The sequence below is a fragment of the Podarcis melisellensis genome (assembly GCF_964234715.1).
Source record: "Podarcis melisellensis genome assembly, chromosome: 6".
In the NCBI taxonomy this organism is placed as follows: domain Eukaryota; kingdom Metazoa; phylum Chordata; class Lepidosauria; order Squamata; family Lacertidae; genus Podarcis; species Podarcis melisellensis.
In genome coordinates, this window is record NC_138538.1 from 39,171,571 (window position 1) to 39,178,906 (window position 7,336).

The window sequence follows — 7,336 nt, forward strand, 5'->3', positions numbered from 1 at the left end:
AATCTCCACAAACTGAGCATCGTAGGTATTTGTATAGTACTCCTACATGGTTAAAAAGCTTGGGAGACCCAAGAATTTACGAACAGATTTTTCAGTAGACTCCCCCAGAAAGAGTACAAATTCAAGTATTTAGTTATTGCAGCTGATCTCTCCCTGGCCATCAAACAACATCAATTCCAAGCACGTGTTTGATGGCTCAACTCTCTGGTGTCATAGCAAAGGCACAGTGAGACTTACTTACCCTTTCTTATTAATGAAAATGAACGTACAGTGTGTGAAGAAGCTGTGACATCTCGGAAGACATAGCTTTGGGCTAAATAAATTTTTTAAAGGTACTTACAGAGACTTTATTTATTTATAATATAATGTATGACTTGCCACAACAGTGTTCTCTGGGTGCTTACAACAACACATTAAAATGTAAACCATGGTGACTAAGGATAAAAAGTCCTGTGTCCTATGAGAATTACAATATTACACAGGAAAGGTATTGAAGTGTCAGATACACATTTGCCCCAGTGCAGACAGGAACATAGGAACTTGAGAAACTGACTTATACCGAGTCAGAGCAATGATCCATCCATCTCTGACTGGCAGAGGGTCTCAGGCAGGGGTCTCTCCCAGCTGTATGCAGAGATTCCAGGGAATAAACCTGGGAACTCCTGCATGTAATGATGATCCTCTACCACTGAGCTATGGCCCTTCCCTAACAGATAGGCTACCAGGAGTCACAGATCAGAAAGGAAGTGTGGAAAGTGGTTTTATGACTGAGATCTTCTGGGCCCGAAACAATAGTTGAGAGATGTAGAGATTCTTTAAAGGTTTTTGAAGTAAGGAAAATCATCCTCTTGAGAACTGAAATGAATGTTTGTGGATCTGCATGAGAAAAGTCAGGAAAGAACAAAATATTCAGTATACAGTTGTGTGAAATCCCTGGGTTGAAACGAGCCAATTAGAATATCTTTTTGGTGCCTTTAACATTTGCTGATAGTTACTGCATCCACTAGCAACATAAATCCTTTTTCTGTAAAACAGTCATGTAATCACCATTGCACAGGATAGCAATGCAACTGTGCCATAGCTTGCTACTGTACCATAATATAGTCACACAATCCTATAAGCAGCTGTGGGTCGTGCAATACTTTATAACGTTGGTCTATATGTCAAGGCTTTAAAAAGATCCCTTTGGGATTTGGCTTCTGTTCACCCAGGGTACGTGAATGTGCTCAGTTTGCAAGCATAAAAGAAGCAGAATGGACAGAGACAGCTGAGTCAATACAAATTATGGAAATGTTCCAAAACTTGAAGTGCGTTGATTAAGAAAACGCAGATATTTGGTGCAGAAAATGCCAACAATGAGTAGATGCTTCCCTTCTGTTCCCACAAAGCAAACAGAAGGCAAATATTAAAGGCTATGTCAGGCCAGCCTTTGGCATTTCTAAAAGGCCAATTTCGTTTCTGACGTAAGTTAGAATGAAGGGTGAAATAAAACAGCACACATTTCTTGTGTTCTTCATAGGGAGGTTGGGATGACCCTGGCCATCATGAATGATACTTTTCAGCTTACATGGCTGCCGACAGGCATGCAAAAGAGCACACCACCAGGGTGGAAGATGCTCTCTTATTCTGCATGGGGAGCTAGAAGCAGGATAAGGATAATAATAATAATAATAATAATAATAATAATAATAATAATAATAATAATAGCACCCTACACCTGCAGGTCTCCAAATGTCCTTTGGAGTATGGCTAGTATGTATATTGAGAGCCGAGTGGGCAAAATGTGACCTCCTAAGCCATATCACGTGGACATCTGGCCTCATCACTATGTAAGAGTCTACATGGTGCCTACAGAAATTTAGTGTTGGTTCCCTCAGGATTCTGTGTCCAAAAAGACCTAAAGTTTAAGCACCATAAACATGGACTAAGTCAAACTGGGCTGGCCCTACACTGCCCTCCTACGAGACATCAAATCAAGTTGATGTGACCAAGTTCAAACTTGAAAGAGTATCTGCTGGAGAGATGGCCTAGTAATATTTTGAAGCTTTTATTTATTTTTTGACAAGCCAATAATAATATGATCCTTGGGGTACCTTCCAACTCTATAATCCTATGAATCTGTGATACTAAGGGGCATTTCAAAGATTTTGAAGGCAAAATTTCCTCATGGAAATCACTGTTGTACAGAATATAGTATGCATCCTACACATCAATAGTGGATCTTTGGCTTTTTGCAATCACTAAAAAGATGGGATTAGACAGATTCATACAGGGTGGCTACTAGTCATAATGGCTACTCTCTCCAGAATCAGAGGCAGCATAGGAAAGCAGGGGAGAACTATCACCCTCCTGTTCTGCTTGTGGGCTTCTCGTGGTCATCTAGTTGGCCACTGTTTCTGGATGAGATGGACCGAAGGTCAGATCTAGCAAAGCTCATGTTGTTAAGGCTTTTGTTAGTGTGCAGTTGGGCACAAAAAGTGGGGTAGTTGGAAAGCTAATAAGAAGCTGTTGGAAATATTTGGGGGGGGAGGTATTAGAGATGCTAGTATTTATTAAGCATATTAAGCAGTTAAGTGACAGCATGTACACGGTCATTTCCCCATACTTAAACTTCCCAAACCATATTCCTCTTTCTCATCAGAGCCTCCTCTTTTTCGCCTTCCTCTTTCAGCAGGTCATTGCATCCTTGTAAACACCCTTAAATAACTCCTGGTTTCGCATCTGTTCATTGCTGAACTAAGGCAGGTTCATACATGGATTCCCACTGTATAGTAGATAAGAATTACTGACTCCTATGGAGAAACACCACCACTGATACAGGGTATAAGCAAGGATCAAATCACACTTTGTGCTCGTTCAGCTTTTATTTATTTTTTTAAATCTGATGGGGAATGTGTACAGTTGGAAAAATCTACTTTTAGAACCTGCTGCATTTTACCAAGCTATGAGAATCTTCTGAAACTAAGGGAATTTTCAACACAAGAGGCTGGTTTATCATATTAGTGTTGCTTTCCAAAACCCAGGCTTGGCAGAAGTCTTTATAGCAGTAATTCCCAAACTGTGATAGGTTAGGAAAGCTTTGAGGGCTTTCCCATATGTCATCATTTTGAAAACAACAACTGTGGAAGCCCGGAAGAATGTAGAGTCCAAGGTGTCAGGAATGTGATTGAGGATGGAAGGAGAATGCTAGGGAGGAAGGACTGGCCAGCACAGGAAATTTCTTCCTTCTCCTTCTTACTGGAAGTCGGGCACATAGATCAATAGCAGTGAGGAGCTGTGTGAGTGTGTATTTTGGGATGAGGAACAGTGGGATGGAGCAGAAATAAATATGAAAATGGAATTTCCTGTACTAGAAATCCTTTTCCTTTCAAGGTTTCTCAAGCCCACCCCCTTTGACCCTAGCTTCTCATTCTCAGGCATGATCGGGTCCATGGCCCATCTAGCTTCCAACCGTGGAGGTAGAGCAAATCCCTCATGGCTAGTAGCCATTGATAGTCCTCTCATCTATGGACTCTTCATTCCACCACGTGAGGAGGGATATATTTGTATCTGGACCATGCTTTTAGTTTTTAGCAACTTCCTTTTAAAATACTGTAAATAACAATTAGGTGCCAAGTTACATATTTTCACACACTATGTTCTGTAATATTTTTATTTGAATTTAAATACACCTCTTTTTTAATGAAGCCATCTTATGTAACTCTGGTTTTTTGGCATGCTGTCAAGAAAGACCCCAAAAGGCAGATCGGAAATTTACTTGCACTGTTGAAAACCAACATGATAATGGTTTCATTCATTTGTCCAACTAGTGCAGAGTATGGAGTAGAACATACATTCAATGCTGCTATTGGCTAAGAGGCATTGACATTATATAAAGTACAACCTTGAAATGTTTCGCAAGCTGTAGTTTCTTCCACCTCTCTTCACATTCCTTTTCACTTGTGATTAGCACAGAAATCCCATTTCCGATTTTTGCAGAAACAAGCTCTCAGCACAGCAGCTCCTGCAAGATCTTTTATTTCACTTTCTATGCTGCAAAGATATGACTGGTGAAATCAAGGCTTCAAAATCACATTCAGCAGTGGAGGGATTTTTATAATGCAGATCAGCTGTGGAGATGAGTAGTTCTGGTTCCCTTTCTTTGAAGCAACTGTAGGCATAGGGTGGGCCAATGGTGGTGCTTTTCCTCTCATGCCCAGAGACCCAAAAACCTAGCTTAGAAAACCTAGCTTAGAAAAAATCCAGAGAGGATAGGCCTATCAAAGGCTGTTCACCATGATAGCTGAATGGAATCTAGGGACCATATAACTTTGAATACCAGCTCCTGGACATAAATGGACTATCAGCTTCATATAGAACCAGCCCTACTGTTAGATAGAGCCAGGCAGCTGGTTGTGGATGTTGTGAACAGGCATCAAACTATTATTTAATTTATTATGACTGCATTATTACTGCCATGGATGGGGGAGAGGTGGAATTATTTGCTTCAGGTGCCAAAATAATTTGACTAACCTTGAGTATTGCGCACCTTAACTAGAAGTGGGGGGAGTGGCGAGAGTAGCATCATTTACTGCCTTGCCACAGGCAGAATAATGCTTCATACCCACCTTGCAAGCATCCTAGAGGTTTCTAGCAGACTACAGTGGCAAAAATGCTGCAATAGACAGTCTGATTCAGCAGCATCCTTGTCTTCAACCTGCAACTATCCCTGAAGCTGAAAGAGATGAGTTTAGGGAGGGGTCTGTATAGGTTTGGGCAGTGTTTTCCCCTTCAAATGGGCCTCCTCACTGGATCCCCCCAAAGGTCATGAGAACGTGGCTTGACTTTTATTCTCTGAGCACAGATTCAGCCTTTCACTATGTGTACATTTAAATACGTGATCACCTTCATATATATTTAACAATGGAAATATATCAGCCGTGAGAGCCACTGATCCAAAGCAAGAGTGTGGTATGGAGGTTTAACCCTTGTGACGTATGCATAGATTATTGGCAATTTAGTTGATAACTTCATATTCTCACCTGGAAATGGAATATAGAGGAACCATTTGGGTTGCTTTGAGAAATATGATAACATGCACAATTTTTAAATTTAAAATCAATCACGCACACATACCAAGTCACACCAGTATCAGGAAAGCCAAAACAGGTAAAAATAGCATCTTCCCTTCCAGGTCAAATTATCGCTTCAGGAGGCAATTTTAATTAGCCACCACCCATGCCATGGTCCAAGTCTGCTTCCATTCCAAAACACAGTGGCAGCGATTCTTACTTGTAGGTAGGGAAGAGATATTTATTGCTGGAAGCCTCCCAGAGTGGCCACCTAGTTGGATGGGCCGCATATAAATAATAAATTATTATTACTATTATTCAGGCTAACAGTGGCATAGGCTTTGCTATTGTGCTGTCCAAAACAAAACATAGAAGCAAAACCTCTATGCAAAGAAGAAATCTCCTCCCAAGGGTGATTTCAGTTAAGAAACCTCACTCCATTTTAGTCACTTTGTATCAGACATCTCTAATTCCACAAATAAAAACATAAGTGAGTTAATCATTACGTTGGCCAAAGCCTCCTCTTTCCTGACGAGTGTTTATCTATAATCAATTCCCATGAAGAGAAGGGACATGAATAACAGAGCAGGGAGGATGAGTGTCAAAGAAAGGCCAAGAGGTGAGAATGAGTTCTGCAAAGAACAAAGCACATCCCAGCAGCGGCAAATTAACTCGCTCTTCCGTGTGCAGCTCTGAATCCAATAAAGAAACCAATGATCCCCAGAACTGGACTTCAAAGATAAGGGACAATCACTCAGAGCCAATTTATCACTCTGAAACCTGGCATCTGTTAGGGCCCAATTCAGATTAGATTCAGATTTGTTCATTCAAACGTTAGTCACCAGGCCTCCACAAAGCATTGGTTAGGCAAAAGGGAACAACAGATCCATAGTCAAGTTAACATAATAATTCAAATAAAACTACATAACCAATTGGGAACCTGTTATCCCAGGCATGGTAGAAGGGGAAGGGTTTTTTGTTTTTGTTTTAAACAATGAATGGGAAAGCTGCTCCCCAGGATTCTTAAGGCGTACGGTATTTGCGCATTCATACAATGACTAGTTTTAATAATTCTGCACATGTTGTTTGAGGCAGTGGTGAACCTTGGGGCCCCAAATTTCAAATACCAAAATTTGGTGCCCTCCACCTTTCACCTTCCATTCTACTATATCATAGTTGTTCCCCCCACCTGAGGCTCCGTGCCCAGTAAGAATGAACCGGTTGTGCTCCCCTAAATCTGCCTCTGAGGATAGCAGGCCCATTCATGTGTTCTACACTGTAGATAAATACAGTGTGTAATACAGCAGGTACCTGCATATATCTGTATATACATATGACTACTCACCTCTCAAAAAAAGGGGGAACTTCGGGGGGGGGATTGAGAACTCAGAGTGTCTGCATGGCTTTTCTTCTTCTTCTTCTTCTTCTTCTTCTTCTTCTTCTTCTTCTTCTTCTTCTTCTTCTTCTTCTTCTTCTTCTTCTTCCAGTTTACATACCACCCTTTATCCAAAGATCCCAGGGTGGTGTACAACATTAAGAACATACAGCATAATAATAAAAACATCATACAAAGCATATTAATACACAGCGTAATAATAAAATAATCTCATGCTGCCACCCTCTGGACCTCTCGTGGAGAGGGCATGTGAAGAAGGACTTCAGATGGTGACTGCAGGGTCCAAGTCCATTCATACCTCATACCTTGAGGTATTGCAGATGAAACAAAGCCCCTCCCCTCTCCCCACAAGCTGTTCTGGGAATTCTGGTGACCCCCTCCCCCTTGAGCCAATTTCAGGGGCATGGGGGAAAGCCCTGTTGTGCAAGCAGAAAACATTATCACTATAATTTACATATCCTGGTCTTTCCATGCAAGGCACTTCACAATGGGGGGGGGGGAACCTAGCGGAATCCTATATGCATATACTCTGAAGTAGGGCCCATTAAATTCAATGGGCTGTAGTTCCAGGTTGCAATTGAACAGTGTAATAAACAAAATAAACAGTGTGGAAGATAATTTAAAGAGCTAAGTCAAATAAAAATACAAAGAAGTTAATTGGGTGTTTTGGTTTATTAGAGGATTTTAGAGCCTTTCTGGTGGGCAGGTGAATAGTTATATAGTGGCACACTCCCAAAATTAGTGAGGTGTTCTTATAGTAGCTTTCGGAGAAAACAGGCAGAGGGCCACCTGCTGCCCTTCCCATTTCTATGAACGCCAGAATGCATGAACTGTGTTTTCTTAGCAGTGAGACATTGCATGAACAATAGTAAAATGTGATCAAGCCAAA

General features: G+C 41.1%; 1 long non-coding RNA gene across 1 annotated transcript; it reads right to left on the bottom strand.

Moving 5' to 3' along the window:
* Positions 1-595: 595 nt before the first annotated feature.
* Positions 596-4,693, bottom strand: LOC309372179. The gene is made up of 3 exons (XR_014169427.1): positions 4,608-4,693; positions 3,884-4,003; positions 596-876 (listed from the first exon to the last, which is right to left on the bottom strand). It is a non-coding gene; the product is annotated as an uncharacterized lncRNA (long non-coding RNA).
* Between the last annotated feature and the right edge of the window lie 2,643 nt (positions 4,694-7,336).